The sequence below is a fragment of the Diuraphis noxia genome, unplaced genomic scaffold (genome assembly GCF_037042655.1).
Source record: "Diuraphis noxia isolate RWA-SAM2 unplaced genomic scaffold, SU_Dnox_SAM2 contig0003, whole genome shotgun sequence".
NCBI classification, from domain to species: Eukaryota; Metazoa; Arthropoda; class Insecta; order Hemiptera; family Aphididae; genus Diuraphis; species Diuraphis noxia.
In genome coordinates, this window is record NW_028301713.1 from 68,043,012 (window position 1) to 68,056,050 (window position 13,039).

At 31.8% G+C, this 13,039-nt stretch overlaps 1 protein-coding gene and 1 long non-coding RNA gene across 2 annotated transcripts in view; one reads left to right on the plus strand and one right to left on the minus strand.

Moving 5' to 3' along the window:
* Positions 1-13,039, minus strand: part of Zip48C (Zinc/iron regulated transporter-related protein 48C) — a 43,555-nt gene that overhangs the window by 13,713 nt on the left and 16,803 nt on the right. The window lies entirely within an intron of this gene.
* LOC149057696 (uncharacterized) lies at positions 4,311-8,422 on the plus strand. Its single transcript, XR_016190953.1, has 5 exons — positions 4,311-4,663; positions 4,970-5,173; positions 5,238-6,114; positions 6,206-6,310; positions 7,824-8,422. It is a non-coding gene; the product is annotated as an uncharacterized LOC149057696 (long non-coding RNA).

Here is a 13,039-nt window from a genome sequence, read left to right on the forward strand (position 1 = left end):
ACTTGATCTGTGTGAAAATTTCCTAGAAATCATCCACTGCATTTTTGACTTTTGTATATATTTGTAAGTAGCTTATAAATTATAAATATAAATCTACATTAGCAAAAATATTTATACCTATATGTATATTTTAATACAAATTTTAAGTGTTCAAACTTTTAACCCATATTTCTGCAGCATATTCTTTAATTAATTGACAACATATTATTCAATAATCAAATTTAAGAAACGATCTTGCAGCACACTTATTCTTGGCCAAATTTTTAGAATAATTGAAGATATGTTTTATGACTATTGTTTATAATAATTATTCAATGTACTTTTAAGGGAGGGCCTATACTCCGCTTCGTGCCATTCCATTGTTACTCAGTAAGAAGTTTGCTCGTGAATGTAACCAAGGATATACCTTACACTAGTGTTATTACTATTATAACTGTTTTAATTTAAGTCTAATGGTCACGCAATAGTTAACGAACAAAATTTATCAATCTTCAAAACTAAAGTCATTCAGTTACTTTTTGCTGGAGATTTCAGTCACGCTTCCGATTAATAATAATAAATAATAATATATTATTAATGACAATTAATCGAGACGAGATGTATAACATGACCCAATGACCTGTGTACAATTTAATAGTTATTTAATCACATTCATATACGCTCCCGGTCGTGGTAATCTCATTGGTGATAAAAATTGGATGTTTTCAAATTTATATTGCTCGTGAGTATATTACTTATATTACTGAGAGATTTAATTCTAAAGAAGTTTCGATTGTAAAATAAGTTTCATTTCGATATTTAAATGATGTCTGTATTAAAATATACTGTAACACACTACAATACATGACAGTAAATATTTAATAAGTTCTAAGAAAAATCAATTTAGAAAATGTAAATGAAACCAAGTATTTGAATACATCATGATGGCTTGTCCCACCACATGGAGCACAACAATAACAAATTCACTAATATCTCAGATCTGTCGTTAATGATTGGAAAGTGATTTTAATTTTAAGAACTATAATTTCTTGCAGAGAATTACGTGGCGTTTTTTATTATACTAAGTAGGTATATAACGCACATAGCGATGTAGGATATTTAAATAAAAATTACACCAGCATTGATAATTTTAACAATATTAAACAGAAATATCGGTTATAGTCTATCGACAAAATTAGTTTATATTTTATAAATAGGAATTATAATAACTGGTATTTTAGATTTACAAACACTATTCAATCAATATACGATATATTTCTTTCATTTTGATATTGCTGTAGGTGATGCCTATATAATATGTGGGAGAAAAAAACTCAGGTGGGGCGACTTCTTTTAAATCCATATCAAAATATAAAACACGTCTTTACATTGTACGGATCTATAATAACGAAATAGTCAAAGTTGAAACGTCAGAAAACAAAATATATTGTTTTTATCCGTGGTTTCATCAAATTTTAATAATTTGTACGATATAAGTACCTATCCTATAAGGTGGAATCATTTCTGTCACGTCCGATGTTTGAATATTTCTTTTCCTTGGAACTTTTTTTTTTCAAAGCACTGACTTAATTCGTGACTACCATTGTAATAACGAATAAAAACAAGTAAAAGAAAAAATGCTTATGAAATGTCACGTCCGGCACATACTACGCGTATATACTATATACAGGTACACGGCCGAGACTAGATTTGTTTGAGAATATACCGTTAACAATCCTATGACAAAAATTAATAATAATAACTACGGAACCTGCAGTTTGCATTTAATAAAAATCGAAATGAAACAAACTATAGAACATAGAAGTGAAATCATTTTTCAATAATCAACGTAAACGATGCAGTGTGGGGATAAATTAATGTGCACACACAAATACCGTGACAAATGAATAGGTATAACTATACACTTTACCTATATATTATATATGTATATACCTACTGCAGGGTGGGCCACCGTATTGTCCCGTATTGACTAAACGAAATACCACACGGGAAAAAAACTTTACCGACACACGTCATCATGAAATGTACATACACCGAATACATCATCATATCTAAATTTTAAGCAGAGCTGTGTATAAGTGGATACCATTATTTGTTATTGACGCATGTTCCGGATTAAAGTTGAGAGAAATATAATATAATGTTTATAATTTATAGGTTGAACTGCAGTCATCTTTAAACATCGCTATAACAATATTACATTACGACTCTGCAAATGAACAGGTTTCCGGTCTCGTTTCTATACATAGATGTATAAAAATACAAAATGTTGACTAAAACTTTAATATAGACGATTTAAAACACAAAAATAATCGTGTGCCGGTTTTATCAATTTTTTAACTATAATTTATTATGGAAATCATTTTAATCCTTAAGAATCCAAAAATTTGACGGACTACTTTCCAAATGCTGTTTGTAAAAATGTTTTTATAGTTTTTATAGTTATCTGATTCATTTTATACCATATTATAACATAAGAAAGATATAACACGCCTTTGCAGTTTAATCAAAAAAACAAAAAAAATAAAAAACAATTTGTTAAATCATATTCTTATATAAAATTAATATCGTTAAATCCTGCAAATCAAATTATACAGCGGAAAATGTTTTGATTTGTAGAATCAATAATAGTGATATAAAGCACATGCATTTGATTTTTAAGGGGTTTGATATAGGCAATTTCAATGTAATTTTAATAAAAATCAACATTTTGAATTTTAAATGTATTAAAAACCATTCTTCCCGTACAATCGCAAGTGACTTACTAGTCGACTAATACCTACGTGCAGGTATGCAGGCTGCAATTTGCTTATTGTAAAACATATATTTTATACAGATTGTATAAATTAAAATAAATATGACAAAAAAAAAAAAAAAATGTAATAAATACGCAATTCAAAATTATAAAATAATTCATCATAAGACATAATGATATTATGTTTATCTGCGCAAGAAAAACAATGTATCGCAGTTTCTTGCAATAAAACAACGTTGAAGACTTGAAGACATCAGATTTTATCTCATAACGAATAACAATATGGCTGCGATTTTGCTGCGGGGATATTTCGTATCTCCATATCACAATTTATTCAAAAGCTCGCTCACAATACATACAACCGATATATAAGCAATATCGTACTATACATCTATATCGTGTGCGCTATGAAAACACACGCCGAGCACGAGGAGAACACTCACGCACGTGAAATGTCTGTAAACAAATATACAAGATACAACGTAATAGTAAAATGTCGTTCAGCAATCCCAATTTTGTGATGCTATAGTTTTCATAATATACCTAGTTAAACTGATAATCTATGAATAAACTTGTAGATATAAGAACGTCAACCGCTGTTATAGTTACACATCAGTTTTTGTTGTTTTAATATTGTAAAGCGTGATATGAGCACTTTTAAATTGTGATACTTCACAACTATACTCGGGCGTCGCGCGCCCTCTTGAGTAATCTGAAGGTAGAAAATAAGATGCGCATCGGGATAAAATAGTCAGTGCCGAGGAGATAAATCGCGTCTTTTTTTGATAACGACACGGCATTTCCAAAAAGAAAATCATCTATTAAACGTAGTCGACTCAAGACCTCCTATTCACTAGGGTAGGTATCTATAGGGTTTTCTGAGCGAACCTTCATGCGACATTCATTAGCGATTTGCCAAATAATTATAGGACCGAGTAGGATAGCACAGCAATTACTCGACAAAATTCGATTGGAAAATTCTATACAAAATGTAAAATACACGACAGAACAACATTGATAAACTCATAATATATACGTTCAAGTCCGTGCATTACCGTGATGCATATGCACCGCGCTGCAGTTCACTATGCGTAACACACACGCATCATCCGTCCGCGCACTTAAATATGGCGTGTAGACGGCACGGACAAGAAATCGTCTACGGATATGATGATGATAAACTATAATATAGACACAGTGGAAGTATAGGTTAGGTTATACACTATATATACAGTTATATATATTATAGCACGTGTATATAAGCTACCGTCCGGGAACTACTCTCTATATACACATAAATCACACGCACATACCGCTAACAAGAGCGGACCGTTGTTTTTCGTACCTATACATATAGGTACACCGCCGCCGTATATAATATATATATGATGATAATAATAATAATAATAATAACATGACGATAATATTGCTACCCATGTACACAGTTTCTCATGGCTTTCGCTTTTTCGTTTTTTTTTTTTTTTTTTTTTGTTTTTTTAGTCGGCTGCGCGCGTGAGACACGGTCGTCATTCCTGTTGCATGCTCACTATACGCCTGCAGTATATTTAACAGTCAATATTAAAACTAGTGAGCTTTTTTTCAACAGTTTGCGCGCAACGCTAACACAAGCCGACTTGTTACAACGTTACCCTGTTCGTCAAATTATCAATGAGCAAGAGGTTTAAGTTCCACCAATATGATGCCCTGCAACTTGCATTAACTATATCCTCTGATGACCGCAGTGAAACACATAATCTTAACTGAATGCAAGGACGTATATGAAATACAACCAATGAAGTACAATCTTACCCACCGTCTTGCCAAAAATCCAAACGTCGGTGTTATTGATGTTCTCAGATTCCTTATCTGCAGAGATTTAGAATTTTATGGCAAAACATACAGAAATATGTAGGTATCACAAATGTAGAATGTGTTAAACTATTAACCTATATTCTGTATTACTATGAATTTTATATACATATTCTCTTTTCTATTATATTATATAATAGTTATAAGTTACTACACTTGGTGTAACAATGTATCCCAAAATTAATAATTATGTACAATTTATTGTAGCCAATTCCTACCCCCCTCCTCCATTGCAATCGGTCGAGGTAGTTGTTATCAATAACAATAATAACAATAATAACAATAATAATAATAATAATAATAATAATAATGATAATAATAAAACCAATGAGCTTTTTTTAACAGTTTGCGGGCATCGCTAACACAAGTCGACTCAAAAACATTGTCCTGTCCGTCGATTTCACAAATAATTAATGTGCAAGAGGTTAAGTTTCTCGAAAACGCGGACTTTTAATTGCATCGCGCCGGGCGAAGGGGACGCGCGGTGGCCCCACTGCTTGTACAACGACAATATTGCTGCTGAAGTATATTCTTTGGCCGGGTCACAATGTAACTACACATATAATACTCATAATGGTTATAATATAGACGGCGGCGTGTACGTATGTTTTAGATAATGTCAAAATTCGGCATAATGCTACGGTTCATTGAACTATCTAGGCGCTCTACGATGACAACGTCGGCCGAACACTGATAAACGCGGCCACCAAATTACGAATACAGACCAAAGTTCGTGTGCGCGCGCTGATAACAACAAGCTGCGACGTAATATTCATTTTCATATTTTCCCTCCAACCGCACACGACAAAACCAACATAAAAAAAAAAAATCAAAATGAAACGAAACCGTGCGCGCAGTGCGCATTTTATACATTTTATTATACCCATAATAATAATACAACGTATATAAAAGCGATAGTATTACCATTGCGTTCTGTCACACTCCCGACGCTACAGTTGTTTAACGATATAGATGACATATAGTAGTACAATAAACTAATATACTTTAATCACCGATAAACCAGCTAAATAATTGTTGTTTTTCGTTTGTATATTATTGTTTGGTTTTGTGCTGTGCAGGGTCGATAAATTGCGTAATGCGTATCAATGAGTAGTCTCATGAGGAAAAAAATTATTACCGAAGACTACTAAAGCAGAGAGGAGAGGAAGGAAATGGAAGCGATAAAATATGATGAAAACAACCGAAAACGTACATATGCCACAATTTGTATATATACTATTATAATACCGACGGCTGCAAAATATGTGATGCTTTCATAAATGCGTATATTATACGATATTGTTATTATATTTTAATGTTTTATTTTATATATGCGCGATGGTGGAGACCGGATGCAATTTTAAGAAGAGAAAAAACAGTGTTATTATGTTCAGTGTGTCACAAAAATATCGAAAACTCTTCTAGCCCGTAGAAACCTACACATATATTGAAACGATTTAGTGTTTCTGAGTCATATGCACAGCTTATAGGTACGTGGTATTGAACGAAACGAAAAAAATTTTTCTTTAAGTGCATATATGTAAATCAAATTGTGAAAAGTGTATTATTTGTATTCTGTAGTATAGTCCACTTTATATACAATTCCATCGTAGCAACAAAATGTGACGAAAAACGTCACGACGCAATGAAAAAAAATATTGCTGCCAATCGTGATACAGTCCAAAGGTATAACTAATATGGGTTTTTCTTGTTTTAAGCTTTAGTTCTCTAGAAACATATATGAAAAATCTCAAAAATCTTACTATATTGATCAACTCAATTGAATATTATGTTCAGATGGATACATTTCTGTTTAAGAGGACGCCACACCCGCATGTGTTGTCTCCGTCGTACAACTGCGTAGCATAGCAAATTTTACGCTCAGCAGATCACGATTATCTCCGTTAATTTAAAATTTAGAGTGAATTGACCTATTATAAAAATTAAAGGCAAGATTATTACCGAGGGCATCTCATAGGCTTTTTATTATATTTTTATTTTAAACTGAGTTATGACTATTTTAAAATTGTAAATTATTTTTATATCTAAAAATACTCATAACTCGGCTTAAAATTAAAATATAATAAAAAGCCTATGAGATGCCCTCGGTAATAATCTTGCCTTTAATTTTTATAATAGGCCAATTCACTCTAAATTTTAAATTAATGGAGATAAACGTGATCTGCTGAGCGTAAAATTTGCTATGCTACGCACTTGTACGACGCGTGACGGAGAAAACACATGCGGGTGTGGCGTCCTCTTAACTACTAGAATAATTATTTTACAATACATCTCAAATTATGTTGTATCGATAATGAATCAATAAATAATACACATATAAATGATGGAAACTAGATGAAAATATAAAAATATGAAATACTTTTATATGCGCTAAACAACAATTGTTTTCAGTCTGGTGCTATTTGTACTCGCAGAGCTTATGTGGTGTAGGGATTTATGGCACACTTGAGAAAAATATTAAATTAAAATATGCATAATAATAAAATAATAACAAAGAAATAAAATATAGATTCAATACTAACAAATTATGAACATTTACACATTGCATTAAATAATATATTATTAAATATCAATACATTTCATACTGCTAATATTCGTTAATATCTTAATTAATTATAATTATAATAATTGGTAAAAAGTTAAAATTTACAGAACCTATATAATTTATGAATTCTTGACTAAAACTTGTATTTATATATAGCACTTTAATATTTAAAAACCTATCCTCCCTCGTGGGATTATAATTTTGTTTGATAAAAAAAACCACTTGATTTTTTATGTGCAAACATTGTAACCTTTTTTTTTTTTTTGTAGAGCAATTAATTCAAGTGGAAATCACGTTGAATTCTTTATAATTCTAACTTCGAATAGGTAGACCTTAAGATTTTCCTTCTTGAGATCATTTTAGATACACCACCCAAAATTACCACACCGTATTGAATCATAGTTTAGTATAAGGATATATAAATACTATCCTCATAGAACATAGTGAAATTATATATTTTAGTTTATGAAATTTGAACATAATAGGCCTAATTTAATTATTGTTAAACTATTTATATGGACATTCCATTCATTTAATGTTAGATAAAAATAAATAAACAATATAGACAATATAAACAATAAAATTAAAGTTCTATAATATTTTCGTAATGTTATTGACAAAATTAATTTTCAGGCATTTACAAAAAGATGCGTTAGAACAATAAATTATGCAAAGCGATTTCACCAAACAAATGTAAAATATAATTAAATGAAAAATCATAATCATTGTTTTGTCAATATTTAATCATATTATTAGGTTACCACCTTTATGTATAAGTTTAATTATCGTTATTTTTAATTTATCTGGAAAAACACCATTAAGAGGACGCAATACCCGCATGTGTTGTCTTCGTCTTACAAGTACGTAATATAACAAATTTAATCAAGTTTAATTCCGTGAGCTTAAAATTTAGAGTGAATTGACCTCTTACAAAAATTAAAGGTAGGTTACATTATTATCGAGGACTTCTCATGGTCTTTTTATTATATTTTAATTTTAAAGCGAGTTATGAGTATTTTAAATTATACAAACAATTTACAATTTTAAAATACTAATAACTCGACGGAGACAATACATGCGGGTATATAGGTATAACGTCTTCTTAAATGAAGAATAATGATTTTAATTAATTTGTATTGTTTTTCAACTTTAACGTGTATTATAATATTGCATTATTGCCTGTAAACACAACGAACCTATTCACACCATTATACGTTAAGTCGGTAATAGCTATTGATTCAAAAGTTAATAACAATAATTTTGATATAAATGTATAATATAATATACTGTTGTAAATTGTAATAATTAAATATTATTAACACAATAAATGTAGTTTTTTTTGACAAAAATTAATTTAATATTCCAATAAGCACAGCATTATACCTATAGTAAAACAAATAGCTATAATAACAATAAAAGTATATCATAACATATTATACCTACTAAAATATTAACTACTATATATAGTATATACCCATAAATATTAAAGTTATTTATTTATTTATTTTATTGATCAATAGTTGATTACTATGGCCATTTGCTGTTTGTAAAGGGAACGGTTGATTTAGAACACGTAATATAATATGTGATAAAGATTTGTTACCAAAAACCCGTGTGGTCACCCATCCACCGGTCACCCGTCCGGCACATGCACTCAGAGCGTTTCCGCAGTTGAGTGTATACGACCATGCCACACCAAGCCCCTATATGTATAGTTATGTAGCCAAATACATTACAATTTACATAACCTACTCGTCCTACTCAATGAAGATTCACACGCGACATCACCTACTATAACTACTATTATACTAGTACCTATATAAATATATATGAACCTAAGATATTGCGATTTGTTTGACGCCATACACACTCGTAAGAAATACACACTGACCGTTTATGAAAACTAAATTTTATAATATGTAGAGTAATTATAGTATAATATATTATAAGTTCTAACTTAATTTTAAGGGATATCGGATACTCAGATGTGATAGCCGGTGACATACACAGAACGGAGACAACACGACAGGGGGGATGATGAATATATTCTTATTATTATTATTATTAAAAATATCTGTATATATAATCCGTATGAGTCCTAAGTCGAGATTATGTCACTGTATTTGAGTAAGAACGTTTTATACAGCGGAATCGGTAAAATAAAATGATAAGTCTCGGGAACCAAAGACAACGTAAGCTAATACTCGCTCGAGGCGTATAGAGGCTTGGAACCGTCAACCGTCACGGCCGTCAAAAAATCGACGGGAAAACATGTTTGTAGGACGAATGAAAAAAAGAATGGTTTCGATACTCATATAATTATAATTGACGTAAATTATAGAAAAAATGTACGTATCAAGTGGTTTTATACAATGATTTTTCGCACTGAATTAAACCCTCTGAACACGCGTAGTTTCGGTCTAAAATCGCAGTTATTCGATCCTGGTTTTAGCCTTATTATAGGTAAGTTTTATCAGTAAAATTGACATCACTATATATGATGGACACGGTCATATTTTGTTAGTATTATTATTTTGATGATACAATATCATCATGTTCAATGAATATTGGATAAACTAACAAAAAATATGCGACCGTATGTATATATTATCATTATTATTATTATTATTATGTGGAGCGCGACGGCGACCTGCAACGGTGCATCGCCGATGCTGCACGCGCTCGGTCGTCGGCGGAGAGCACAAAACGCGCGCGGTAAACGTAACAGCGGCGGCGGCGGCGGCGGCAGCAGCAGACAAAAGGTGAGGAAACGTTGGAATGTTTGCAGCGGTATATAGAAACCGACGGATACCGTGTGGCGTTAAATAAAATAAAAAAATATACAGAGAAAAGCGGTGGCGGCGGTGGTGCAGATGAATCGGCGATGAGTTCGGACAAGTCGAAATACGATATAGGGACACGCACACACACGTACGTAGGCACATATAGAGTGTGTGTTTGTACGTGAACGGGGCTATGTGCCGTGTGTCTGGTACCAAGGTCAGTGGCCGAAGGAATGCTGTCGTCTCGCGCGCGTGAGTGAGTGTGCGTGTACACGCGGTATAGGCCTCCGCCTCCGACGCCGCCGCCGTTTTATATGGAGCTCGCCGCCGCGCGTTTGTTGTGCGCGCTTGTATATCGACGTGTTTACGTGACGAGTAATGTTTTATAATATCGATAGTGCAGAGAATAAAAAAAAAAAAACAAAAAACAAAAACAAAACGGAACGAGTGACAAAACTGTTTACTGTTCGGACGTGAAAACGGTTTTGCGTCGCCGTTATTGCGCGACGTGATGGACTGCCGCCCGACGGCATATTATAGACGGACGGTAAGGCGCGCGTGCAGACCGTTGTCCGAGTCTCTCTTTAGCACGACGCGACGTAACGATTACACTATTGCAAATCGTATATGATGGGTTATAATATGCCAACCGGTGCTGCAAATCGGATGTCAAAAATCTGATCTGAAGAAAGTGATATAATTTTTTTGATTCACGTGTGTGTGGGTGGTCTTATAATCGCGAGGAACAAAATACAATATAATTACTATAAAAACGGTAGGTACGACAACGAGATTGGACGGGAGACTTCGATGAGAATAATCGTCTTTAGATTTAAATTTTAAATTGAATGCAAACAAACTATGAATTACGCGGTTACATTGGTTAAACAACGCATGAGCCGAAAAGGAAGGATAATATTATACATTACCTACATGTAATAGCTCTCTATATTCCACTTGGAATCTACAAAACATAACACGATTCCGTAACTTGAGGATATATGCGTATTATACTATAATATAAATATATAATTGTAACAAGAATAATCTTAATGGTTTACGGAGATATTAAACCGTAAACAGGGGGCAAGTTGCCCTTCTCATTAGGTTTTTAAGTGGGTAGGGTTGTAACACGTGTTTGTGTATGTGTGGCAAGGATATGCTGCTAAAAATCCCGGGTGGTCACCCATCCGGTAGATAGCAACTGCGGCTGGTACGTACGCTCAGTGCGTTTCCGCAGATTGAGCGTACGACCGCGCCTCACCAAGCCACAGAACATACTATTATTATCGCCTATTTTGATAAGTTGCACTACAAATTTTAAATTATTGGTAGTTTCGTTGGCTGTGCAACTTTGGTATCAATGAAAACAGATTCGTTGAAATAAGAATAATAAAAACAATGAAACACTTTTAAGGCCGCCATTAATACGGAATTATAACACAACCAATAATATTATAATAAGCATTTATGTGAAATTTTTATGTCACAGACAATAGTGGAGATCCAAGTTGAATAATACAGCATTACTGCGCTCTGTTTACGAATTTTTTTTTCAACCTGATAAAGCAACAGAGAGCGCTTGCGTAGATACTTGAGATAGCCAGATAGGACTTAGCTCACCAATTACCATTAATGGAAAAATTCAATTTCTTTTTTAAACTGACAAAATCATATTTGAAACACTCTTGGTAATTTTTACGAACATTTAATTAATTTTTTTTTAAAAAGGAAAAACTACGAATAATTATTTAATAAAAAACTTTAAAATATTCAAAAAATAATACGAATCGTAACAAACAAGTCAACACTTATTTTCTGTGAAATTTTTTATTACAATATCGTATTTAATTTTTACATATAAACGTAAAAAAATGGCGCCTGGGTATGGCGTGCTGGTTAGCCCTTAGAGCCAGTTGTACCGTCTCTGATTAAAGTTAACCGGAGTTTAATCGGCCGAATTTGCACGGTTAAATATCTGTTATCAGCTAATTAAGCGTAACCGAAGTTTAACCGTAGACGGAACAATTGGCCCTTATGTGTGTTGTGGTAAACTATTTTCCGGCGCCAAGGATTCTGAATAACTGGATGGATGACCACACCACGTTTCTGCGACGTATCCTTTCCCCAGGTAAAAACACGCGTTTCAACCGTTCTATCAGTACTTTATACCAACCTTTATACGAAGTGAGTAACACCCACAGGCCATAATTTAATCAATGGTTAAAATAAACATGTATTATGCAATTTCGTAGTAAAGAATAATTTATCATAGATACCATATTTTAATTTTAATTTGAAGTATTTAAAAAAATTTGGCCAACAACTTTTTATAATATAAGTTTTGAAATGTCTTGAACTCAAATAAACCAATTTTACTTAGGAATATAATATCAAAATGAAAAGTAAGGCACATAATAGTCTTAAGTAAATTCTTGTTAATGTATTATATTACAATACATTATACAGATATAATGAAATATGTGAAACAGAAAGACCTGACCAAAAACCGTTAATATTATACGATAAGTAAATAACTTAAATATATACTCATATTAGCAAATTCTCAAATTCATTTAAAAAAGTTATTACGTTCCAAATTAATTTAACCGAAAAAATATTGAATTTAAAAAAATATCTAAAAAAATAGACTATATTCGACCAAGATAAATCTGTTTACCATCAACATTTTTCTTATAATCAAATTCACAAATACCTAGACTAATTTGAATAAATCCAAAATTTTTTTTATCAATTTTTAAGTGTTTTATTTTCAGTTCTTAAAATAAACATAAACAAATTATTATACATGTAGCGCTAGACTCATTTAATGAACAAACAAATAAATAAATAAAAAATATTAATTTAAACAAAAGTTTTTCCAAAAGTCAGTTCTATCTATAACACCAGCTTGTATATACAATATATGAGCTAGATAATTATATAGTATAGTATAGTATATTTTTTTAAATATTTAAAATATATTTTTCTTAAGTACCTACACCTAGCCTAACCTAAGTTACCATGTAGAATATACAAAATAGATAAACAAATTTAAATTTAATT